Below are 27,928 nucleotides of genomic sequence, written 5' to 3'. Positions count from 1 at the left end.
TTGTTACCGCAGCTGTAGAAAACTAATACCGCATCTAAAGAAGTAATTCATACAAGGAGGCAAGTGCCAATTGTTTATTATAGCATTATCTTATTTTTTTGTATAAGTAGTAACAACTTGACATGCCTTCCGATAGGGAATGATTAGATTGCCCAGTACAGACACACCGTGAAGATTCTAGAGCTGTTTCTTATACTGACGCAGCAGGCTCTCCGGGATACCTTAAACAAAGAAAGGAAATTGTGTGTCAGTTCCCACAGAACGACCCACCTTTATGCATCTATGTGGGGGGGGGGGGACATATGTATGCGTTCATACACACACACACACACACACACACACACACACACACACCCCAGCTCATTCCCTTGAAGGGTTTACAGGCCTGAGGAGGGCCCTTCCTGGCTGTTTGGGCCAGCTGGTTCAATGGCAACATTGGTTGAACCCTCAGAACCAAAAACATCCTTTTTGGTTCTGAGGGTCCCAAAGACTGTCACTGCGTACAGAAGGACGAAATAAATGATCACCCCAGGACAGACTCAAGGCTCAAGGAGTATCTACGGCATTTTCCCATCCCCATTCTCTTCCTAATTTACAGCTTGAGGAAAGCCCCCCGGCCACACACTGGCCAGGTAAGGAAACAGAAACCCAGGACCCAGCCCCTCCAAGACCTGGTAGCTGAGCTGGGCGGCTGCACAGCCTGTGGCCCCCTGTCACATCTTTGCAAACACGAGGGGTTTTGAGCCCCAGAACCATCCCATTTTCCCTGCTTCAGGCTCAAGTTCCCGCCCTGATTTTCTGGGCTTAATCTTCTTCCTGTGGAAATCAATAAGGACATTGTGATGGAATGATTCACGTTCAAGGTCAGGCCAGAGCAAATTGGAGGCGACATGCTGATTTTACCGCCCTCATGGAGTGGAGAGCCAATCCTGCTCACAGACCCTTTAACCCTTTCCTCGCCACTCCCAACACTGGGTCAGCACCTGCCCAGCCCAGCCTCTTCCCCCAGCGCCTTCGCCCTGCTATGGCCCTGCCTTTTATATCTCCCCAGGGCTCTAACCACATGGACTTGGAGCCTCACATGGCTCCTGGTGATTTGGGGAAGGCAGATGGCAATCACAACCCTGGACCAAACAGAAATGATTTCAAGCTAAAGGTCGGATGCTACTTGTATAAGAACATTGGTCACATCCTGTGCCAGGAAATCGCCCTCCCTGAAGCAAAGCCTTCCCCACTTCCAACCCTCTTTTCTGAGCTCCAGATCCCCTCTTCCCTGCTGTCCTGGACTGTCCCACCTGAGGAGGTGGAGGAGAAGGGGGGCGAAGTTCCTCATTTTTTTTTAATGAACAGCAGCTCAGACCTTTTCTGTGGCTCAAACATGATAGAGGTTTATGTCTCCCTCTTATAAAGAAAACAAAAACAAAAACAAACACAGGTGTTTCTGAGTATCAGGAACCTTCCATCCAAAATGATTCAGAAACCCTGGCTCCTCTGTCTTGAGGGACCACCACCTTCAGCACAGGATCACCTGCATCAAGCCAGCTCGCACTGGAGGCTGGGGAAATAGGAAAGCAAGTGGCTTGCTCTCTTTCGCTCACATCTCAGCAGCCAGAACCTGTGCATGTGGCCACAATTAAATGCAGGGAAGGCTGCGAGTTGTAGTCCAGCTGTATGCCCAGGAAGAAAAGACCTGGGTCTAGAATACGTCTTCTCAGTGAGGAGGTGGAGATAGTGGGGACAAAGCTTAGGAGTTTGGCTGAGTAGGACCGAAGAGAGACAGGGCATGAGGTCAACGGAAGATTTATTTGTTTGAAGGTTTGAGGAAGGCAGTGACTTGGCCATATATGCTGGGAGGAGCCAGTGGAGAGAGAAGGGTTTCGCTGGGGGAGAGCTCAGGGTCTCCGAGGGCCCTTGGCTACCATGAGGAAGAGCAGTGACAGGTAAGGACCCTCTGGTTGAGTGGACCCTGCTTTCCATCTTTATTCATCCTGGGTCCCCAGTGTCTAACACAGGCCACTGGAAACTGAGTATAAACATACCTTTAAACATACAAGTAAGGAGCCGGGCAGCAAGAAGTTAAAGTGGATAGTGGTGGGCAGATCCAGGGAGCCAGGTGCACCCCAATATACTGCGGCAGTGCCAGTTAATCCCTTGCAGCAGACAGGAGGCCTGCACAGCTGTCTCTCCCAAGCTGGAACTGCATAACCAGCCGGCCCTTTGCCCAGAGGTCCTGGCAGCCCAGGGCGGAGGGAAGGGGAGGAGAAAGGTGGGCAAGATGGTGGGCGAAGCCCCTGCACGCTTGGAGAACTCATTCTTCAGAGTTGAGCCATTCTGGAGGTTTGCTACTCAGCCCCCACTTGCCATGAAGATTACCTCCCTCTGGGACAGGGTCCTCTCCAGCTAGCGAAAGATAGTGTGTCCCTGCCCACCCACCCCCAACACACATGCCACGTCCATTCCTGCGTCTGCGTTTTTGCCTGGGGTTCTTGCCTCATCTGGGATGACCTTTTCCTTACTCTCTCTAGGCAGCTCCTGCCTAGTCTTCAGACCAACCTTGAGCTGCAAACCCCCCGCCCACAGCCTCCTTCTTTTTGGTCATGGCGCCCCCCGGCTCTTGGTTCTGCTTGCCTGGGGTGTCACATGCCAGTGCGGCTCGATGCTCTGCTTAGGGAAGGGGGACACAGGCCTTGCTTTCACCTTCATTCATTCTTCACCCACGTTTTATTACAACAGAGAAGGATGCTAAGGCTCAGAGAGGTTAAGCAACTGCACAGCTGGAGAGTGGGGGAACTCAGGACATGAGCCCGTACTTGTCTCATTCCAGAGTCCACACCCAGACTTTCCTTCTCACTGGGAAAAGGAAGAAGCAGAATGCTGGGTGGCTAACAGCTACCATTCAGGCCCCTTCCTCCCAGAAGCCAGATAGGATAGTGGAAAGAATATTCTAGTCTCTCTTTGGCCAGTTCCCAATTATAGGATGTTGGCAAACGCCAAGCCTCAGTCCCCCTTTATGAGGAGGGGTGACAGGTTCTACATGCTAGGGCTGGCATGAGTGTCAAGTGAGATCATGGATGGGAATGGGCCGGACAACTGCAGAGTCTGCTGCCCTGTGGGAAGCTGCCTGGCTGAGCCAGGCGATCCCAGCCAGAGCGGGCCACGGAGTAGGAGAAAAGCTGGAGCACAGGGCCTGACGGACCCCCAGCCTACCATTCCTGCAGGAGCTCTTGGGCTCATGACCGAGCCTTTGAGTATGCTGGGCCCAGACAGCTGTGTTTCCTGCCCCAGCTCCCCCTGAGCTCAGGCACTGGTTATACATGGTTGGAGCTGAGCGAGCCGTGTGTTTGGGGGAAGAGCCTGGATGATGGGGTCTGGCTCTTTCTCTGAACAGCTATGTGATTTATCCTCTCCAAATCTCGGTTTCATCACTAAAATGGAAAAGAGAATCTGGCAAAGTCATGGTGAGAATGTTTACAGGTAAAGCCCGTGACTTATCATAGGAATTTAATGCACGGAGCTATTTTTGCTACTGTGGACAGAACATTTAAGGTCAACTCCTTCGAACTCCACATCTCCAGGAGCAGAAACTGACCCTAGAGAGAGACAGTGACTTACCCAAGGTCTCACTGCAAAGTGAGCAGAGCCAAACCAGACTCCAAACCCAGTGCTCCTTCCATTCCATCCTCCAGAGAGTTTCCTCCGACTTCCAACCCATGAGAGGTCTCCTTGCTCGAACCTCACAGCCTTCCCTGCCTGAGTCACCTGCTGGGCCTTCCAAGAGTTCTGTCTCCATCTAAGACAGGCGCCTCTTACTCCTGCCCTAGCCTCCCCCACAGTAGCTATTAGAAGGCTGGGTCCTCTGCAAGGTGTTTAGATCCAGCCAGGGATGTTCCTAGGGGTCTGGGAATGTTCCAGGGATGGAGTCCCAGGATGGAGAGGGGAGACAGAAGTAAGAGAGGGAAGGGTTAAAATGAGGCAGCTGGAGAGGGCAGCCTACAGACAGCCCAGCCCAGCACTGGGAGGCCTGCACCACTCCATTCCTTTGCAGATCAGTTACACCCAGCTGTCTCCCTCCCCACTGCCAGTGCCCCTTGGATTAGGCGGGAAAGGATCCCGGCCTGCAGCCTGCACACGGCCCATGGGGAACAGCGCCTGCAGCCCACGCCTCCACGACAGCTGCTGAGTGTCAGGCGAGAACATAGATCAGCAGGGTCCTGGCAGAGGTGCCCCCAGCACAGGCCCTGCCCCCAGCATGCGCAGGAGGGGCCGCCCAATGAGAAAGGGGGTCTGTAAGGGATTTGGGAGGTACAGGCAAGGGTCTGTTCCCAAAAATACCTCCTCTGCACATATGTCACTGGGCCTCAAATTCTACCATTAGACATCTTAGAAACTTCAGGTCTCTCAAAGACACCAATTAAAAACTACACTTCTTGGAACAGCTGGCATTCTTATGTACCACTTGATGAGTCTTGGTAAAATTGACTAGAATTTTATTTTAGTTTTACAACGCATGTATGAAGTCCCTCAAAAATGTCTATTCCTTGGGGCTCCTGGGTGGCTAAGTTGGTAGAGGGTCGGTGTCTTGGTCTCATGTCTTGATCTCAGGGTTGTGAGTTCAAGGCCCATGTTAGGCACGAAGCCTACTTTAAAAAAATGTCTTCCTTTGTTTCAGTCATTCCACTGAGAACTTTAACTTAAGATGAATTTGATGTAAATAGTTGATAATATGGAAAACAATGTTGTGGGCTATAGGGCTTCTGGGTGGCTCAGTTGGTTAAGCATCTGCCTTCAACTCAGGTCATGATCTTAGGGTCCCTAGATTGAGCCCTGCATTGGGCCCCACATTGGACTCCCTGCTCAATGGTGAGTCTGCTTCTCCCTCTTCCCCTGATCCTCCTTCTGCTCTCTCTTTCCCAAATAAATAAATAAATAAATAAAATCTTTTTTTAAAAAATGTGGGCTATAGTTTCAAGATAAAAAGACTAATAACACAGATACTTTCAAAATACTCAAAAAAGCTATATGATATGACAAAGAAAATTTAAAACTAGAAAATATCTGTACCTATAATGAAAAACATGGAATAGTTCCATCAATAGGCCAAATACAAAAAATTTCTGGAAGCTATCAAGCAAATGGGAGATAGCACAGTACATAGGTTGGACAGAACTCCTGGGTTCTAATCCTGATTACTTCTCTCAACAGTTCTGTGACCTCGGAAAGTTACCGAACATCTCTGAACTTCAATTTCCTCAACTGTGAAATTGGAATAATCATTATAATAGTGGTGAGAATCATGTAAAGATTAGAAGAGATCATGTGTGGGAACATCCTTGTGATCCCTCCATCAGAGGAACCAGCATTAGCCAGTGAATGAATGGCTATGGTGTGTCTCTCCCCATCACCCACCTACAAAAATGTCGAGAAACCCCCACATAATATCAATTCAGATTAATGTAGACCTTTATTATAAATATTACTAGTCAATTAAAACTCACTAGCTATTTGAAAATGATGGACTGCCCTAAAATGAGAGGCAAGCTGAGATGGTGTGGGGAATTTCCATCAGTGAAATACCATCAATTCAAGAAACTTGAAAAACATGAAGAATATTCTTTTCTTTCTTTCTTTTTTATTTCTTTTCAGCGTAACAGTATTCATTGTTTTTTGTACCACACCCAGTATTCTAATTAAACATCCCCAAGATGATTTGTGAGGATATTTAAGTATCTATAAAATAGGGAGCTAATATACAAAAACACAATTAGAAAACAAGAATTTTGTTTTGACCTTACAACATGACCTTACAACAGAGTATCCTGCAATTGCACACCTACCATGCAATTATAAACAATTAGAAAATTAGACAAAATACATGAGATCTGTGTTTTCAGACATTGGACAATAGGCAATGCAGGGCTAGGATCCCTAAGAGGAAAGAAAATAAGTGCAATGAGTCTTACTAGAAAGCTCCAACCTTCTGCCTACAGGAATTTTCTGGAAAAAGACACACAGATGGGGAAGCCCCAGCAGAGGGTGGTGGTCTCAACGACTTGAAGAGACAGAGATCACAGCAGGAAATCTGAGGTAACTGGAAATTGTGTAGTAGAGTATCAAAGTAGAGGGAGTTATGTAGGAAAAGAGTTCCAGAAATATGCATAGATTGTCTGTTGATGAATACTAAAGTAAACATATACAAGGCAGAAAACTATAAGACTGAGCAAAGAACTATTGACCAGTTGTAAACTGAGCAATTCCTGGAGCTTATGCAAGAATAGGAGACATTCAGGTTTTTACCAGCCACAGTGGAGAGACCTCATTGAATGTCTGGGGCATTTAATTGAGCCTCCAGAAAGGGTCTTGCCATAGAAATAGAACTAAACTAGCCCAGAGTAAATCCTACGAAGGACCTGCTCTAATTAAGTTTTGAAACAAGTGTGAAATTGACCATGTTGATATGTAAATAACTTAACTGTAAGATATAACTCTAGATATTCTCTAGAAGAAACACAATCCAGATGTTCAACAATGTGATAATAACATTCATTCAATCAATTTTAAAAAATTACCAGACATGCAAGGAACCTGGCAACTGTGACTTAAAACAAGGAGAAAAATCAGTCAATAGAAACAGACACAGAAATGACAAAGATGATACTAGCCAACAAGGACTTTAAAATAACTATTACAAATATGCTCAAGAATGTAGAGAAAAATATTAACAAAATAAGAAAAGAAATGGAGGATATTTTAAAGAAGAAAATGGAACTTCTGGAGATGAAAACACAAAATTTTCAATGAAAACAGGATTAAAAGATTAGAGACTTCAGAAGAAAACATCAACAAACTTGAAGACATAAGAAAAACTGTCCAAAAGGAATTACCCACAAACATGGGTGTAAAACTCTTTAAGGAAATGTTAGCAAACAAATCTAGCAATATCCAAAAAGAAGTACACATTCTGATCAAGTGGGCTTTATCTCAGGAATGCAAGGTTGGTTTAACACCCCAAAATCAAGTAAATCAAGTAATGTAATATACCATATTAATAAATATCCACATGACCATCTCAATAGGCACAGAAAAAGGATTTGATAAAATCCAACACCCAGTCATGATTTTTAACAACTCTTTAAAAAGTAGGAATACGAAAAAGCTTCCTCAACCAGATAATGGTATTTATTAAAAATTTACAACAAATGTCATACTTAATGCCCAAAGACTAAATGTTTTTCCACTAACATGATAAACTTAGTAGGATTTCTGGCCTCACCTCTTCTATGAAATCATGTTTTGGAGATTCTACCAGTGAAATAAAATAAATAAAAGAAATCAAAGTCATACAGAGTGGAAATACAAAAGTAAAACTGTCTTCATTCACATATTCATGATCATCTATGTATAAAATCTTAAGGAAATTAACAAGAAAGCTACTATAACTACTAACCAAGGCAATGCAACACAGATTCAATATACAAAAATCAACTGTATTACAAAAATCAATTGTTTTACAAAAATCAATTGTATTTCTGTATAATAGTAACAATATAAAAACAAAATTATGAAAAGAATGCTCATAATAATAGTATTAAAAAGAATAAAATGGAATACATTTGGAATATACTTAGCAAACATGCAAAACCTATATACTGAAAACTACAAAATATAGCAGCAAGAATTTAAAGAATATGTGAATTAATAAAGGGATATGCCTTCTTCATGGATTGGAAGACTCAAAATCATTAAGATGGCAATTTCCCCTATTAATCCACATATTCATTGAAATCCTCATCAGAATCTCAGCAAGCTCATTTTGTAGAAAGTAACAAACTGGTCCTAAAGTGCATATGGAAATGGAAAGGGCCTAGAATAGCCAAAATAATTTGGAAAAACACAAAACTGGAGGAATTACACTGCCTTTATTCATAACTTATTGTAAAGCTACAGTAATCATGACAATGTGATATGGGTTTTTGGATATACATAAAGATTACAATAGGGAGTCCAGAAATATATCCACACAATAGAAAGAAGTAAAAAAAAAAACCAATAAGAACAATAAGAACTTGAGCAAAATTTGAGCTGACACTTCACCAAATAAGATACATGATGGCAAATAAGTATATAAAAAGATACCCAGTATCATTAGTCATTAGGGAAATCTAAATTAAAACCATAATAAGATAACACTATTATACTCTCTAGAGTATCTACATACTAAAAGACTGATGCATCAAGTTTTGAGAATGTAGATAAAGGGGATGCTCATACATTACTGGTAAGAATGTAAAACAGTACATTCAGTTTAGAAATCAGTGTGAGTTACTTAAATAGTTGTGTATAAACTTCCAGGGCCCAGAAAGTCAACCCTTACATAGATACACAAGGGAAATGAAAATTTGTGTACCCTAAGACTGTATGCAAAAGTTCATAACAGCATCATGCATAATGACTCCAAACTTGAAATAACACAAATGTTCAAGGGATGAATTAATAAACAAATATGGCATCCACATATAATGGACTGCCCAAGAATAAAAAAAGGAAAGGAACTATTGATACATACAAAAATATGGATGAACCTCAAAAAAATGTGCAGAGTATGAAATGTCAAATCCATAAAACTATATATTGTACAATTCCATTTATATGAACTTTCTAGAAAAGCCAAAAATGTAGAGACAGAAATCAGATCAGTGGTTAGCCATACTTGGAATGGGAGTGGGGTTGACTGTAAATACACAGGGGGACTTTCAAGGTAGTGAAATTATTTTAAAACTGATTACATAACTATGTAAACTTACTAAAATTTATGGAAAATTATAATGGGTAAGCTTTATATTATATAAATTACACTTCAGTAAAAATTTTCTTTTTAAACTCACTGTCTAAAACAAAAAATAACTATGTTTTTAATGGTAAATTACATAAATAAAAGTATAATGTATGATAAATAACACAATAGAATGGAAGTTAACTTGTAAGACTGCATAATATACAGTTGTCCATTATACACAAAATGGTATAACATTATATGAAGGCAGAATGTCATGTGATAAAGATAAATTAAGTATGCTCATTCTAAATCATTTTAAAATAACTAAAACAAAAGCTATAGCTAATATAACAATGGTGGAGATACGCTGAAATTAAAAATACAATTAATCAAAAAAAGGACAGGAAACAAGAAAAGTAAGAAAAAAGAGATAGGGTAATAGCATAAATACAAAACAAATAAGTAGATAATAGATTAAAACTCTGTTATTATATTATTATATCCAATCATTGCATAATATTAAAAATGATCTCAATAATCTAGTAACAGATTGAGACTTTTTTTAATGAGCCAATTATAATGCCTACAGAAACAGGTATTTTTTTTAAAGATTTTTTTCTATTTATTTGAGAGAGAGAGCTTGAGAGAGCATGATGAGTGGGGAGCGGGCAGAGGGAGAGGGAGAAGACGACTCCCTGCTAAGCAGGGAGCCCAACATGGGGCTAGATACCAGGACCCTGAGATCATGACCTGAGCTGAAGACAGATGCTTAATCAGCTGAGCCACCCAGGCACCCAAGAAACACTTAAAATATAAAGTAGGTTAAAAAGGAAAGAATAGAAAAAGAAACTTTACACAAGATTAGTTATAAGAGAGCTATAATGAATATATTAATTTCAGACAGAGTGGACTTTGGAGCAAGGAATATCACTAGAAGGTTTTTTTTAATTTCAAGATTTTATTTATTTGAGACAGAGAGAGAGAAACAGAGAGAGAGAGAGAGAAAACATGAGTGGGGAGGAGAGGGAGAGGGAAAAGCAAACTCCCCACTGAGCAGGGAACCTGGTGAGGGGCTCCATCCCAGGACCCTGAGATCATGACCTGAGCCAAAGGCAGACACTTAACTAACTGAGCCACCCAGGGATCCCTCATTAAATGTTCTTTTAAAAAACTTCTCTTTTAAAAAAAAAGATTTTATTTATTTATTTGACAGACAGAGATCACAAGTAGGCAGAGAGTCAGGCAGAGGGAGAGGGAGAAGCAGGCTCCTCATTGAGCAGAGAGCCCGATGTGGGGCTCGATCCCAGGACCCTGGGATCATGACCGGAGCCGAAGGCAGAGGCTTTAACCTACTGAGCCACCCAAGAGCCCCCTTTTAAAAAACTTCTAATGATATTCCTGGGGTGCCTGGGTGGCTCAGTCAGTTAAGTATCTGCCTTCAGCTCAGGTCATGATCCTAGGGTTCTAGTATCAAGCTCCATGTTGGGCTCCCTGCTCAGCAGGGAGTCTGTTTCTACCTCTGCCTCTCCTCTGCTCCAACCCCTTGCTCATGCTCATTCTCTCTCTCCCAAATAAATAAAAAAACTCTTTTAAAAAAAGAACATTTAATGATGAAAGAGTCAGTGCATCAAGAAAACATAACAATCAATAGTTTGCATGCACCTAATAATAGAACTCCAAAATATATAAAGCAAAGAAATTATAATTATAGTTGAAGATTTCAACACCTTTTACTAATGATTCAAAGAACAAGTAGGGGCGCCTGGGTGGCTCAGTGGGTTAAGCCTCTGCCTTTAGCTCAGGTCATGATCCCAAGCTCCTGGGATTGAGCCCTACATCAGGCTCTCTGCTCAGCAGGGAGCTTGCTTCCCCCTCTTTCTCTGCCTGCCTCTCTGCCTACTTGTGATTTCTGTCTGTCAAATAAACAAATAAAATCTTTTAAAAACTAACAGTAGACAAAATCAGTAAGGCTTTATATAGATTTGAACAATACTATCAATAACTGGACCTAACTTTCTTTTTTTTTTTTTAATTTTATTGATTTGACAGAGATCACAAGTAGGCAGAGAAGCAGGCAGAGAGAGAGAGGGGAAGCAGGCTCCACGCTGAGCAGAGAGCCCCACTGGGGCTTGATCCCAAGACCCTGAGATCGTGACCTGAGCCGAAGGCAGAGAGTTTAACCCACTGAGCCACTCAGGTGCCCCTGGACCTAACTTTCATTCATAGAGCACTCCACCCAACAAGAGCGGAATACTCATTCTTTTCAAGGGGACATGGAATATTTGCAAAGATAGACAAATACTGAGCCATAAACTGAGACTAACTAAATTTAAAAGAATACTGTCATAAAAAGCATTTTCTCTTACCACAATGGAATTGTTAGAAATCATCAACAGAAATATTAAAAAAAAAAAAAAACTCCAAATATCCAGAAATAAAACACTTCTAAATTATTCATAGGTTGGGGCACGTGGGTGGCTCAATGGGTTAAGCCTCTGCCTTCTGCTCAGGTCATGGTCTCAGGGTCCTGGGATCGAGCCTCGCATTGAGCTCTCTGCTCGGCAGGGAGCCTGCTTCCCCCCAACTCTGCCTGCCTCTCTGCCTACTTGTGATCTCTCTCTGTGTGTCAAATAAATAAATAAAATCTTAAAAAAATAAATTATCCACAGGTTGAAGAAAATATTTTTTAAATTAGTGATTAGAAATTAAAACATAGTACATCAAAATTTATGGGACGTTTCTATTTTTGCCTATATTTAAAAATTGCCTATTTAAAACTGCCTATATTAAAAAAGAATGAATGTCTCAAATCAATTATCTTAATTCTCACTCTAAGAAACTAGAAAGAGAAAAGAAAAATTAAATTCAAAGTAAATGTAAGAAAAAAAAAGAAGTTTGTACCATCTTTATTAGGAGACTTGGGGGTGAAAAAGACAAAGTAAATATAAGAATGAAAAAATAATAATTAAAGTTGGAATGGATAAAATAGAAAGCAATAGAGAATAAATAACAGAGGGAAGTCATTAAAATCAAAGTCTTGTTTTTTAGAGAAGCTTGATAAAATTGATATACCTCTACCCTAATTAATCCAGAAAGGCAGAGGAAAAAACTACCAATATCAGTATTTAATAAAGCAGCATCAGTGCAGGTCCTATGGACACTAAAGGAAAATGAAATATCATTATAAACAACTTAATTCCCATAAATTTAACAATGTATATGAAATATAAAAATGAAACTAAAAAGAAAACTAGACAAACTCACAATTATAGTTGGAGACATCAGAACTCTTTCAGTAATAGATACAATAAGTACACAGCAAATGGTAAAAAGATACAGAATCTGAATAACACTACTAATCGAATTGACCAATTGATATTTAAGGAAAACTTCACCCACCAACAGCAAAATACTCATTCTTCTCAAGTGTACATGAAGCATTCACCAAGAGAGGATAAATTCTGGGTCATTAAACAAACCTCAAGAAATTGTTCAAAAAACTGAAATTATATGAAGTATGTTCCCTTGCCAAGCAGAATTAAATTAGAAATTAGTAACAAAGATGTCTGGGAAATCCACAAATATTTGTAATTTAAACAATGTATTTATTAATAACTCATGGGTCAAAGAGGGAGTTGCAAGAGAAATCAGAAAATATTTTGAATTGAATGAAAATAAAAATATAACATATTACAATTCGTGGGGTGCAGCTAAAGGACAAATATTTATGGCATTAAATCCATATGTTTGAATAGAAGAAATCAATTATCTAAGTTTTCATCTCAAAAAAAACGAAAAAAAAAAGTAAATTAAATCCAAACCAAGTAGAAGGAGGAAAAATAATAAGGAGCAAAAATCAATAGAATTTAAAAGAAAAACATTACTGAGAAAAATCAATAAATCCAAAGTGGTTCTTTGGCAAGATCAATAAAATTGATAACCTTCTAGCCAGTCAGATTAAGAAAAAGAAAAAGGAGAGATGATACATATAATCAATATCCAGAATGAATGAAGGGAGATTACTACAGACCTTACAGACACTAAAGCAGAATAAGACATTACTGTGCAAACAATTCCAATAAACTTTAATAACTTAAAAAATAGAAAAATTTTTGAACACATAAACTACCAAATACTTTTTTAAAAGATTTTATTTATTTATTTGACAGAGAGAGAGAGGGAACACAAGCAGGGAGAGTGGGAGAGGGAGAAGCAGGCTCCTGCGGATCCTGGGATCATGACCTGAGCCGAAGGCAGACACTTAACTGACTGAGCCACCAGACACCCCTAAACTACCAAATATTAAGAAGAATTAGACAATCTGAATAATACTATAGTATTAAAATTTAATTAGTAATTAAAAACTTCCCAACAAAGAAAACTCCAGGATCAGATGTCTTCACTGGAAAATTCCAATATTCCAAATATTAAGGAAGAAATAATACCCAGTTATATGCAAAAACATTCAGGTAATTAAAGAGGAAGGAATACTTCCTAATTCATTTTATATGGCTAGAATTACCCTGATACCAAAACCAGAAGAAAGATATTGCGAAAAAAGCAAACTATAGACCAATATGCTCATGGACATAGATGCAAAATCCTTAAGAAAATATTAGAAAATCAAAATCCAGCAATATAGAAAAAATATATATATCATGACCAGGTGGGGCTTATACCAGGTGTGCAAGGTTAGTTCAACATCTGAAAATCAATGTAACAGAGAAAAATCACTGCCAACAAAGTAATAGGAACAGACATAATAACATCTTAATAAATGCAGAAAAAGCATTAGAGAAAATTCAACATTTATTCATGAGAAAAGCTTCCAGAAAACCAAGATTAGAAGGAAACTTTCTCAATCCAATAAAAGCCATCTAAGAAAAATTCTCTAAGTGGTATCCTACTTAATGATGAAAGACTGGGGTGCTTGGGTGGCTCAGATGGTTAAGTATCTGCCTTTGGTCTTGAGGTCCTAGGATTGATCCCTGTAATGGGCTCCCAGCTCAGCCCCAGGTCAACTCCCAGCTTAGCCCCCAACTCAGCAGAGCAGGGAATCTGCTTCTTCCTCTCCCTCTGCCTCTCCCCATGCTTGTGCTCTCTCTGTCTCTGTCTCTCTCTCTCTCTCAAATGAATAAATAAAATTTTTTTAAGAAATGATGAAAGACAGGAAACAACATGTGTTGGAGGGGATGTGGAGAAAGGGGAACCCTCTTACACTGTTGGTGGGAATGCAAGTTGGTGCAGCCTCTTTGGAGAACAGTGTGAAGATTCCTTAAGAAATTAAAAATAGAGCTTCCCTATGACCCTGCAATTGCACTACTGGGTATCTACCCCAAAGATAGAGATGTAGTGAAAAGAAGGACCATCTGTACCCCAATGTTTATAGCAGCAATGGACATGGTGGCCAAACTGTGGAAAGAACCAAGATGCCCTTCAATGGACAAATGGATAAGGAAGATGTGGTCCATATACACTAGGAAGTATTGTGCCTCCATCAGAAAGGATGAATACCCAACTTTTGCAGCAACATGGACGGGACTGGAAGAGATTATGCTGAGTGAAATAAGTCAAGCAGAGAGAGTCAATTATCATATGGTTTCACTTATTTGTGGAGCATAACAAATAGCATGGAGGACAAGGGGAGATGGAGAGGAGAAGGGAGTTGAGGGAAATTGGAAGGGGAGGTGAACCATGAGAGACTATGGACTCTGAAAAACAATCTGAGGGGTTTGAAGCGGCGGGGGGTGGGAGGTTGGGGGAACCAGGTGGTGGGTATTAGAGAGGGCACGGATTGCATGGAGCACTGGGTGTGGTGCAAAAATAATGAATACTGTTATATTGAAAATAAATAAAATTAAAAAAAAAAGAAATGATGAAAGACTAAATACTGTCCCTATAAATTTGAGAACAAAGATAGGATACCTTTTCTCACCACTTCTATTCAACATTGTTCTGCAAGTTCTATCCAATGAAGGAAATCAAGAAAAAGAATTCAAAGGTATACAGATTGGAAAGGAAAAATAAAACTATCTCTATTCCCAGATGACAATTGTCTAAGTAGAAAATCCCAAAGAATCAATGAAGAATCAAGAAACTAATAAGTGAATTCACCAAGTTTGTTGGATACAGGATCAATACAATAGAGAACTTGAAATTACAATTTAAAATAAATAATGTTTCAGATGATCTGCTATAATGAAAAAACAATACAGTGGGTGGCTTAAATAACAGAAATTCATTTTCTCATAGTTCTGGGTGTTGGGAAATCCAAGATTAATGTGCAGGCTGACATGGTTCTCCATCTTCCTGCACTGTCACTGATCTTTGTCAAGAGCAGGGAAAGGCTGATGGAGAGGAGCCCGCAAGGATGAACTACCCTCTTGTTCACAGGTCCCAGCATTTCTATACTTTCATATAAGCTCACATTTGGCCTTTAGCAGTTTGTTTTTAAAATTTGTCTTGTGAAATAAGTCAGACAGAGAAGGATAAATACCATAATGATCTCACTTATACGTGGAATGTAAAACAAAAGCAAAAACAAAAACCAAGCTCATAGATACAGAAAACAGATTGGTAGTTTCCAGGCGTAGGGGGTAGAGTGTGAGGGAAATGGGTGAAATTTCCAGTTATAAGATAGTCATGGGGATGTCATGTACAACATGAGGACCCTAGTTAATAGTGCTATATTGCAAATCTGAGAGAGGCTAAGAGAGTAGATCTTAAAAGTTCTCATCACAAGAAAAGAAAATTCTGTAACAATGCCAACTAGACTTATTGTAGTGATCATTTCACAAAACACACAAATATCAAACATTACATTGTATACCTGAAAGCTAATATAATGTTACATGTCAACTGTACCTCAATAGAAAACATTAAAAAAAATCATTCGATGCAACAAAGATAAGTAAGTATTTGTCTCTATTCTTTTTGCCTCTTTCTATGGCACCCAGATCTCTTCTCATACTCTGCTGTAGGTAAGCAAATGCTCATATCCTGTCTCTGCTTGGAGGGCCCTGTATTTCCTTAGATTTCAGATGCCAGTTATCCTGGACCCTCCACTCTCTGATGGGCTATTAGCTATCTACTGCTTCCTTACAAATTATCTCTCAAACAGAGCAGCTTAAAGCAATACACAATTATATCTCACAGCTGCCATGTCTCATGAATATGGGAGTGGCTTAATGGGGTGGTTGTGGTTCAGGGTCTCCTGTGAGGTTGCAGTCACACTGCCATCCAGGGCTATAGACACCTCAAGACATGAATAGGGCTGAAGAAGCTTCCCAAGCTCATGCATGTGGTTTTCAGCAGTCCTTGGTTCATTGCTGGTTGTTGGTTGGAGACTTCATTTCCTTGGGCCCTTCCATTGGAACACTCTCAACCTGGCAGCATACTGCCCCCGGAGCAAGTGATGAGAGAGAGAAAGCCCAAAACAGAAAACCATATTCTTTTATAAGCTAATCTTTAATGTGGTATATCATCACTTCTATTGTATTCTATGACTGGTACCATATAGCAGGAAATTACACACAGGTGTAATTTCCAGGAAGTAGGGATCATGGGGAGCCATCTTGGAAGCTGGCTACTACAGAGAGGTTCAAGAAATATTATGCCTTTTCTAATTGATCCAGCTTTCTCTTTTTGTTACTATAAGAACAATGAGCAAAGCTCTTTCCAGCTTTCTGTATCACAGACATGTTAGAAGTCTCCCTCTACTCACACTTCTGTCTACACTTTTCACCTCTTTGCCTTATTGAATTGTATTTTGAGAGAATGTCTTGGCACTACTTTTTAGTTCATTGATTCTGTCTTGAGGATGTCCATCAAACCTTCCATTATTTTCCCCCCAACAATATAGTTTTTATTTCTGAGAAAAATTGAAAGGTTTTTTTAAAAATCTATTTTTTAAAAGATTTATTTATTTATTTGACAGAGATAACAAGCAGGCAGAGAGGCAGGCAGAGAGAGAGGGAAGCAGGCTCCCCACTGAGCAGAGAGCCTGACACAGGGCTTGATCCCAAAACCCTGAGATCATGACCCGAGCTGAAGGCAGAGGTTTAACCCACTGAGCCACCCAGGCGCCCCTAAAATATCTATTTTAATACAAGACTAGAATGCATGCTCTTGGTAACTGCTATTGGCCCAGGGTTGGGCATATGACACAAAGTTGCCCGATCAGACTCAAGAAAAAGACTTATATTCCATGGCTACGGAGAGAATATTTTCCTCTTTCCCATTAAACTGAGTAAAGGGGGGGGGGAAGATCTCCCTTTTCTACTTGCAGTTATCTTGTGACACAAAGTGACACAAAGTAAGGAAGGCAAAGCTAAGAGACAGAAAGAACCTGAATGCTTGATGACACGCTAAATAGACCAACCCTAAGACCCACTTTATCTCTGAACTTCTTGCTCTGTGAATTAATGACTGCTCTTATTGTCAGATCCAGTTTGAGCTGGGTTTTCTGTGACATGTCACCCAGTCCTTCCTGTGCCCATATAATGTCTTCCTTAGTAAACGAATCCTTCCTTCATGCAAACAGAAAGAGATGGACCCCGGCCAGAATCTAATAAGAACGGGCTCTCGTTAACCTTATTTTTTACCCTTAGCCACTGATCCTCCCCTCTCACCCCTCCTACAAAGTGGTCCTTGACTTTGTGGCCTAGCCACTCTTCACCACCAATCCAGAGAGCCCCGATCTGTCACAAAACACTTTCAGGATAACCCTGGCCCCCAGTGACTATGAATCCAAGTTAGCCCTTGACATATGATCAGTAATGCATCTCTGAAGCCTGTTGCAGGATCCCATAGTAGGCAGACCCATAAGTGAGAGCCCCACTGCCAGGTTCCCATCCTGGCCCTGTGTGATCTCTCTTCCCTCTCTGGGCCCTAGGCAGCCATCCACTTACAACAACTGAGCTGGACTCTAGGTCTCAAAGTCTCTTCTGCCTCTGACATTCCAGGATTTCTGGACTGTGAGATACATGAAACTCTACCTATCCTGGTTAGCCCAATGTCCCATTTTGCATTTGGCACACGTCCATTCTGCACTGGTCTCCAGCATTATATGGCAAACATGAAGGAAAGAAGTTAGAAAACTGAGCTCCCCAATGTCCAGGCTCACGGCCCTGGAAGTCCATTTTCAGGCAGCTGATAACAGGCCAGCTTTTGTTGGGACTCATTTCCTGACATGTTAAGAGAGTTGTGCCTCATCTATAGAGACACCCAGGGGAGGACTGGAAGTGCCAGGAGATGATCTCTGTCCCAGGGATGCAGGACAAGAAGAGGAAAGACTGGGGTAAAGGACAGACATTTGGCGGGGAAATGGGAGGGAAAGGAGTGGAGACCCCAAGGAGCCAGACAGAGCTGGCCATCCAAGAGATCTCTGTTCTCTCCCCCTTGCTTGGGAACTCGTTGGCCATTTCCTCCTCCAGCCCCTTCCCACCAGCTACACCCGTATCCCCTCCCTCCCCATCCCAAGCCTTGCTCCAATTTCAAAGCTTTCTCTGGCCCCAGCTGGGTTGGGAAACCAAGGAAGGAAGAAGGCATGATTTTTAGTCCCGTTTTGGGGAGGGGGTGTAAAGAAGGGGTTGGTGGAAGACAGAAAAGAAGTAGAGCCTTTTGAAATGAAAGCCGGGCCAAGCTCATCAGAGATTAATGTAGGAAAAGCCCCACTTGTGTGATGGGACCCAGATGGTGGGCAGACTTGCAGAGGCTGCTGACAGATCCTGATGGTCCACAGCCTGCCTCTCACTTCTCAGCCTCATCTTGGAGAAAAAGATGCAGGCCCAGCCCCTCAGGAAACTTGGGGCTGCCCCAGGGCTCCTCCAGACCAGGTGGAAGGGCAGAGATCTAACCCCGTGGCTTCTCACTCCAGCTTCCTGAACAAGGCGTGCACATGCCTGCGGACACATGCACTGAAAGGGAGAGAGAACAGACAGTTGATCCTGCCCCCTTCTCCCATGAGAAGCCTGGCCAGGAGAAGAAAGGTCCCAAAGCAGACTGGGACCTCGTTTAATAGCTGGAAGTTGGTGGAAAGAGTGCTGTGACCACCACCCCAACTTCATGCCCAGTCACTGCCCTAAGTTCTTTCCTACTTTTTCCTCAACTCCTCAAAAGAGTTGACTCCCTTCACTGTCCTCTGCTTTCCCACTTATTGAGAACTCCTTGTAGCATGGAGCCCGGTCTCCCCACGCAGAGAAACGATCCTGTTCCCATCCCTTCCATACTAAATTTAACAGATACGTCCTCAACTGTCCAGACCTCCCAGCGTTGTAAGACAGATGGGCAGCTGCCTCCTTCTGAAGCCTCTTGCTGCTGGTCTCATCTGACTGCTCGTTGTCTCCCTCATTCACTGGCTTTTCTTCTTTTGCTTTCCCATGCCTTTCTGTCCCTTCCCTAAAGGTAGGCTTCTCAGTCTCCTCTCTCACAGTCGCTCCTGCATATGTCTTCTCCTCCCGAGTCTTCAAACAGCAACTCCAGGCTGATGAGACCCAAAGCAAGGTCACTCACCTCACCTCATTCTCTTCCTGAGCCCCAGTTTATCCCCCATCTGTCTCCTGACAACCCATCCTAGGCAGCTTAAAACCCAACACAGCCCTTAACTTCCCACCAACTTCTTCCCGTCCTGGGATTCCCATCTCGGGAGAAATACCACCACCTACACGGTTAGTCGGGATCCTGGGACTCATCACCGCCCCCCCACCCACTCAGACCACAGGACATTGATTCTACCTCTTGAGTAACACCTGGATTCCGCTTCTCTCCAATCTCAGTAACCTCAGGCTTCCATGCCTCTTCCTTTCTCTCTCAGAAGGATGCAAACAGCTCCTATCAGATCATCAAAAAGACTCTCTCTTCACTGGGCTCTCCTGGCACCCTTCTCGTGCCTCCAATCCAGCATATTGACATCTACCACACTCCTTAAGGTTCTTCCTCCTTGCTTAAACTGTGACCTCCTTGGGGGCGGAGAGAGTGTCTAAGTCACCTTCATAAAGCCATTCCTTAGTCCAGGACATAATGTGTGATCAAAATATTTAATGTTTGGGGCGCCTGGGTGGCTCAGTGGGTTAAAGCCTCTGCCTTCGGCTCAGGTCATGATCCCAGCATCCTGGGATGGAGCCCTACATCAGGCTCTCCCCTCTGCAGGGAGCCTGCTTCCTCCCCTCTCTCTCTTTCTGCCTGCCTCTCTGCCTACCTGTGATCTCTGTCTGATAAATAAATAAATACAATCTTTTAAAAAAATATTTAATGTTTGGCTAAATGATTCTATTTCAAGTATTGTGCCTACTTCCCGAAACCAAGCCGACACTAGAATTTTCTGTGCTGAAACCAGGGTGCGGAATACCAGTGCGGTTGCCCCCGAATGGGACATAAAGCTGAGCAATTATTTCCAAACTGGGTGTTTTCACCAGCACAGGCAATACTGTGGTAAGCATCTTTGGACATGAAGCTATTTTTGTATTTTAGAGTCTGTCCTTGGGACAAGTAAGAAAGAACAGCGGCCACACTATCCAGCTCTCCCCTGGGAACAGATTCACCCCGAGAGTGTGGTGAGAGCCTTTTCTGCAGCATCTCTGGGAACCTACTGTGGAACTTAACCACAGACTGCGGTAAGAAGTTAAGAAGCTACAGAATATGAGTGCCGAGGAGACTTGGGGACACTGTCAGTAAGACTCTCAGGCTCAGAGAAGGGGAGCAGCTCATCTGAGATCGTTCACGTTGATGAGCTACTGAGTCAAGCCCAGGAATGAGGGCTGCCTGACGCCTCTCTCTGCCCGCATCCCATACCTGCTTTGGAACTGCATGCACTTACTAAGTTCCCCACGGGGAGACTTTCCCTAGAGAGCAGAGGGTCTGATGAAAGTAGAAACCTTGAGGATGAGAAGCAACTGGTTCCCCCTAGGAGGCAGGCCTTCTAAACCTTCTGCATTCCCCTGTCCTCGCAAGGAAGGACATTCCCTTAGGAGCTTCAGGACGGAGATGGGAAATGCAGAAAGAGGCACTCAAAGTACAATAAGGCACTCAAAGGAAGCCTTCCTCTTCATCATTCTTAAGAGAACAGAGAGAAACAACAACAACAACACTACACACTTAATTATCTAAGTCTCTCAAGTTCTGTGTTGCCATGCTATTATTATCTGCATCCTACATATTTGGAAACAGGCTCAGAGAAGTCAATAACTCATTCAGAGCCATGCAATAAAGACTCAAGTGCAAATGTGCCAGACTACAAAGCCCACAGGATTCGCTCCAATGACAAAAGTTTCCCACCTTCGAGCCAGTTTTGGGCCAGGTCTCTGTCAAGCAGCTCTGGTCTAGAGTTGAGTAAGTTCTGAACTCAGAGCTCCCACCTCTTCCAAAGAGTTGTTGTGAAGAATAAAATAGATCTATGTGAACAGACACACATATCTATGGACAACTGGTTTGGGACAAAGATGCCACTGCAGTGCAACCGGGAAATCATGATCCTTCCAATAAATGGTGCTGGGACAACTGCATATCTACAGAGAAAAAATAACCATGTTGATCCCCATCTCACTCTATACGTAAAAATCAATTCCCTTTGGATGACAAATCTAAATGTGAAAGTTAAGACACCAAAGCTTTTAGAGCAAGATCTAGAATAGTTTTGTGACTTTGAAATAGATGAAAGTTTTTGGAATAGAATATTAAAAGCACTAATCAAAAAGGGAATTTTTAAAATAAATTAGACCATATTAGGATTAAGAATGTCTGATCATCAGAAGTGCAATTAAGAAACTAGAAAAGCAACACATCAAAACAATGAGAAGGCATGTCACACACTGGGAGGAAATATTTGCAAAAAGACATATCTGATAAAAGACTGTTGCCAAAATATACGAAGAACTCTTAAAACTCAACAATGTGAAAATGAACAATTCAAATGTTAAAAACAGGCAAAAGATCTGAACAGACACCTCACCCGAGAAGATATACCAAAAGCAAGTAAGCATATTAAAAGATGCTCAGTATTCACTAGGCGCTTACAAATTAAAACAATAATAAGATACTACTACATACCATTAGAACACTCAAAACTCAAAACATTGACAACACCAAATGCTGGCAAGGATGTGGCACAAGAGGAACTCTCAGTCATTGCTAATAGCAATGCAAGATGGTACAGCCACTTTGGAAGACAGTTTAGCAGTTTCTTATAGAACTAAACATATTCTTGGGGCACCTAGGTGGCTCAGGTCATGATCCCAGGATCCTTGGATAGCACCCTGCATCAGACTCAGCAGGCTCAGCGGGGAGCCTGCTTCTCTCTCTCCCTCTGCCCTTCCCCCAGCTTGTGTTCTCTTTCCTTCTCTCTCTCTCTCTCAAATAAATAAATAAAAATCCTTAAAAAAATTTTAAAAAACCCAAAACGATAACTAAACATATTTTTTAAGGTTTTATGTGTTTATTTATCTAGAGAGAGAGAAAAGTACATGAGCATGTGAGTGGAGGGAGGGGCACAGGGAGAGGGAAAGAGAGAATCTCCAGCAGACTCCCCACTGAGCTCAGAGCCTGACTCCCGCTCACGAGCTGAGCTGAAATCAAGCTGGACGCTTAATCAACTGAGCCACCCAAGTGCCCCAAAACTAAACATATTCTTACCCTACAATCCAGCAATCACCCTTCTTGGTATTTACTCAAATGAATTGAAAAACATATGTCCACACCAAAAAATACTATACTGGTAGACATGCCATCATACGTTTTTCCAAATCCACAGAAAGTAAGTCAAGACTGAACCCTAATGTAAACTATGGGCTTTGGACAATAATGATGTATCCATGTAAGTTCATTGAATAAACAAATTGTAACAAATGTAGCACTCTTCTGCCAGATGTTCATAGTGCAGAGAATGGGTGGGAGTGGGGGCAAGAGGTATATAGCAACTCTCTGTACCTTCCACTCAAGTTGCTGAGAACCTAAAGCTGCTCTTCAAAAATAAAGTTTTCGTTTAAAAAAAAAAAGAAAGAAAAAGGCAACAGACTGACTGAAGAGAATGTAATGCATATATCCAACAAAGCATGTTATCCAAACTCCTACAAATCAAGAGGAGAAAAAAAGACGGTGCAACTTTTACAAAGGGCAAAAGACTTGAATAGGCACTTCTCAAAAAAGAATGTCCAAGTGGCAAATAAATGTATAAAAGGGTGCTTACCTTCACTAGTCATCAGGGAAATGCAAAGTAAACTCACCACACAGTACCACACACATACCACTGCATGTCTAAAAGGAAGAAGACAGAAAATACTGAGATTTGGTAAGGATGTGGAAATGAGGACTCTGAACTGCTTATGGGAAAGTAAATTGGTAGAACAACTCTAGAAAATTGATTCGCTGTACATATCAGAGATAAGCATACACATGATGTAAGACCCAGCAATCCTGTTCCTGGTATAGATCCTGCAGAAATGCTTACATTTAGTCACCAGAATGTTCGTTAGCAGCCCCACTCATAACAATAGGATACACACACAATGGAATACAAGGAGAATAAACAAATTACAATGACACACAGCAACAATAATAAATCTTGCAAACATAATGCTCAATGAAAGAAACCAGGAATGAAAGTATATTGTATGGCACCCTTCAGATAAAGTTCAAAACCAGGGAACACTGCAGTGATAGAACGTTTCTATATCCTGACTGCGGTGGTGATTAAATGAATCTATGTAATATGATAAATTTCATATGAGTACATATAAAAACTGACAAGAACTGAATAACACCTGTAGCTAAGTTACTATTATTGTACCTATGTCAATTTTCTAGTTTTGATACTGTTCTATGGTTCAATACTACATCACTGGGGGAAGTTGTGTAAAAGGTATGCAGGAACTCTCTGTGCCACTGTTCCAACTTGTTGACAATCTAAGATTATCCCCCCCGCCAAAAAAAACTTTTTAAAAGCAGACTGAATTTATGTTGCTAGAAGTCAGGATAGTAGTCATCCTGCGGAGGGTCAGAAGGAATTAGGAGAGGACATTGGGAGGCTTCTGGGGTGCTGTCATGGTCTGTTTCTCAATTTGGGGGCTAAACACACAGGTGTGCACATCTTATACAATTTTATGAGAATCAAGTTGTGCACTTATATGCATTTGTTTCTATGTACATAATACTTCAACAAAAAAAATTTTTTTTAAGGCAAGGATTTGCTCATAAGAGCTTGACCCAGTGCCCAGCATATCCTAAGGGCTCAGGAAAAGCATTTCTTTACCTGTGGCTCTCTCCTACCTTACCCTCACAGGTTCCCTCTCATGTTGTCTTCACTGCCCAGGTGAGCACATTTCCTAAAGGAGATGACTTGGCCCACAGACTACAAGGGTACGTGTTCCAGGCAGGTCTTTTGGGAATAAGAAGACCTTCTGGCAGGAAATATAGGCCCTAGTGTGAAATATAATACACCTCCTCCCAGCATGGAATATAATTTAAAAAGGCTTCATGTAATTTCTAGGCATATAAATTTACTAACAATCAATAATTTCATTGGTTTATTGGTTAAAACAAAAGTACACCCCATTGGGAAAAAAAACTGAATATGTTAAACAATTTTTGACAGTATAACAATCAAAAATACTCTTTTCTTACGGAGAACTTTATGCAAATTACAAAAGGTATGCTGAGGTTGCTATGCCTGCGCAGAGTTCCAGCCATTTGAGTCTTATTGATAAGCCATGGGGTCTTGAATTAGTTTTAATTTGGAGAAAGAACATTTTGCCAAAGTCAAAGTGATAGAAATCACTCAAAGGTACACACACTATAGAAAAGCAGGCACCAAAGTTGTACTATTTCAAAGTAACCATCCCAGCAAATTCAGTCTTAATTTTTCTCTAGGTTGGCATTTAATGATTTTACAGAAAGCAACTTAATAGTGCTTCTGAAGGGTCACTTGAGAATTGCTTTTACACCTTTCATGTGTCTGCCACACTGGATTTTTCACCCATTTTTTTTTTCAGAGTAAGATATGCAGACAAAGCCAATAGCTGTACTTTGCCTCTGAAATCTGGGTTTCAATAGGCAGTTAGTGTATCAATTACAGGATGAAAAATGATGAACTCTAATCCTTTCCCGTAAAGAATCTGCAGATCAGAGAACCATCGTACGCTCTGGAACAGATGACACAAAAATGTTTAAACTATTATCCTTTCAACCGAGAGAGTTTTACAACACAGGAAATGTGATTTAAGGCAGTTGGTTTCGCATTGCCTTTTAGGACAATGCCACTGGCCACTGTATACTTTTGTAAGTGGATTACAATGTATGCATTACAATTCATACAATTCATACAATCCATACAATTCCTTGCAAGGAAATATGCGTTTCTTTATTGTTCCCTAAATATTTTTGTTATCTTGCTTCAAAGTCTCCAAATGAAAGGTGGGGGGAAATTATACTCCAGCTCCTCTGGTTAAAATCCCCTCTTACTCTCGAGGTGAACTCACTCTGCAGTGGGTTCTCAGCCCTTCCAGGGGCTCTCTGCCCACTCCTCCCTCTCTACTCCTGATTACTGCAGGGGCACCAAGAGGGAGAGGGCCCTTGGGTCTGAGCCATATGGCTTCTGCTGCTCTGGGGGAATGGGGAGCTCAAACCCTTTGGACAGGACCCCCTGTCCTCCCTCATCCTGTTGAGGTATCTGTGGCTGGATATCTTGCAGTGTCCTCAGAACAGGCAAACCATGTGGCAATTGCTTTCTGGGAGACGGCCCTCTCATTGCCCCTGGGCTCTTGCTCCAGCTGCTACTGCTAGAGATACAACTTCCACCTGCATCCTCAGCTTTGAGCTGCCTACCTGCACCCCCTTGTCACGAGAATCCTCCTACTTCTGTACAGTGGGATGGGGTCCCTGTACCTCCACTGCAGGGAAACCTTTGGGCAAGCCTGCCAATTCTCAATTCTCAGCCACCATCTCTGTTTACCCCAGTGGAGCAGAAGCTTCTGGATCTCTTCCATGGCACCCAGAGACTGCTTCAGGCTACTGGTCTAGATACATCTTGCAGCATGAAGGTGGGGCTGGGAGAAAATGCAACAATAGCTTGCCCACTTGCAAAATTTTCCTAAACCTGTTGGGGGTGAGTGTATCTGTTGGGATGCCTTTCATTTTACCTGGTCCCCTGTATCCCTGACCTAAGGCAACACCCTGATCCTGTCTCATCCTTTCCTAGCAATTGAAGAGTTCTTTCTCTCCGCTTCCTGTCTGATGGGGCTTCTCCTACACACCCTCCTCCCCCTTTTCCACTCCAGCCCAAAGGTTGATGGCAAAAATGTCATAGGGGGGACGCCTGGGTGGCTCAGTTGGTTGGACGACTGCCTTCGGTTCAGGTCATGATCCTGGAGTCCCGGGATCGAGTCCCGCATTGGGCCCCCAGCTCCACGGGGAGTCTGCTCTCTCTGACCTTCTCCTCGCTCATGCTCTCTCTCACTGTCTCTCTCTCAAATAAATAAATAAAATCTTTGAAAAAAAATGCCATAGGGCACAAGCCCAAACCGCTTGGAACAGGAAAATACATCAGCAAGTATAAAAAAAAATTATTTTTGATCCCTGACACCTGATTCTGACAAAGATTTCTATACACATTCTGCTAACAAGAAGCCAGGTCTCAAATGCAGCAAGCGCTGGCCCAGCTGTTTACCCTGGCCAGTGTTGACACAAACTTCCAGGTTCCTCTAGCAAAGGGCAGGCAACGACCAATTTTCAAAGGGCTTTCCAACATACTGACCAGATATATGTATATTATTTTTGCATATGAAAATAATTCAGGCATAGTAGGGCTTAACCCTAAAATTTTAGAGGAATAAATGCAGGTGAAACATTCTTTGACAAAATAGTCTGAATTCCAAAAGCTGCATTTGACCAACCAATACAGCAATTTCTTGTGCCCTTTGTTTAACCCAGTGATCTTTTCATTTTTATCAGTACAATGTATCTTGTTCTTGCAACTGTTTAACCAAGTAAAGACTGGGAGAATGGCTACTGAGGGTTACTGGGCAACCACAGGGAATGGAGTAGCACAAGGATGCCCAGGAACACACCTGAGATCTTCCTTCTTCTGTCATAAACTTTGCACTTCCTGATCCTGTAGTAATGTGTTTGGATCCAGATCCTTTATCCTATATTGGAACCTTGTAAGTATGCATTTCTTTCTTTGCTAATGTTTTTAATGCTCATTTTAATTGCATTAGCATTTTTAAAAGCCACAATTAATATTCTTGCCACCGTCCTACTCCCTAGGTCTCTCAGAGCCACTGGTTTCAATGCAACATTCTTCATCCTTCTCCTGCTCCTCCTGGGTCTCTAACTCACACCAGAGACTTCTGAGGGACATCTCTCGAGGGACAGGCCCAGGTAGGACCAGACCCTGGGGTTGCCCTCACTCAGGAAAATAACAACTGCGTCCATAATATCACTCACCATTACTTGGGTCTGCACACTAGCTGATCTTTGGACTGAATCCTTATTCACGGGAGGACAAGGCTGGGTCTTTATTGTTCTGCAAATTCCCTTCCCTCTAAACACACAACGGATAACATTTATTGAGAACTTATGCGCCACATACCTTACATGCATAACCTCATTTAATCCTTTCCAGGAGTCTTTGAGGTATTACTCTCTCTGTTTTATCGCTGAAGAAAAGGAGGCTCAGAGAAGTTAAGTAATCCATTCGGAATCACACAGCTATCAAACAATAAGCCACCTAACTCTAGTGCTCGTAGTTATTAAAATTGGGGGCATACAGAAGTTAAACAGCTGGGCTACAGTTACAAAGGTAAGGAGTGTCTGGGCTGGGATTCAAAGTTCGATCTCACCTACCAGCAAAATTTTGTTCTTCACCCTGCAGGACAAGGAAGAGGCAGGAAGCACGTGTATTTAAGGGAGGCCTGTGAGAATAGCATACATTCAGACGATCAGAGCCCGAACTAGCCTTGAAATAGAAATTGGAGGTAAGGTGTGTGAGAGCAGCCTCTTCAGCGGACTGGCTGGTGGGATTTGCCAATCAGAGAACAAGATCTTTGGAGCGTTTAGTGGACTCGACCAATGAGCGCTGCACACTGTGAGGCGTGGGGAGCAGAACCGGCCAATCAAGTAGCTGTGAGAAGGGGATTCCCCAGTGAAACTGGCCAACCAGTAAGTCGC

At 42.0% G+C, this 27,928-nt stretch overlaps 1 long non-coding RNA gene across 1 annotated transcript; it reads right to left on the bottom strand.

Moving 5' to 3' along the window:
* Window positions 1-70: 70 nt before the first annotated feature.
* On the bottom strand, window positions 71-27,727 carry LOC132010831 (uncharacterized). Its single transcript, XR_009402291.1, has 4 exons — window positions 27,605-27,727; window positions 22,953-23,020; window positions 672-816; window positions 71-221 (listed from the first exon to the last, which is right to left on the bottom strand). It is a non-coding gene; the product is annotated as an uncharacterized LOC132010831 (long non-coding RNA).
* Window positions 27,728-27,928: the final 201 nt, after the last annotated feature.

Source organism: Mustela nigripes, chromosome 1 (assembly GCF_022355385.1).
Source record: "Mustela nigripes isolate SB6536 chromosome 1, MUSNIG.SB6536, whole genome shotgun sequence".
Classification (NCBI taxonomy): domain Eukaryota; kingdom Metazoa; phylum Chordata; class Mammalia; order Carnivora; family Mustelidae; genus Mustela; species Mustela nigripes.
Note: the sequence above shows the minus strand (reverse complement) of the source record. Positions and strands in the feature narration are given on the sequence as shown.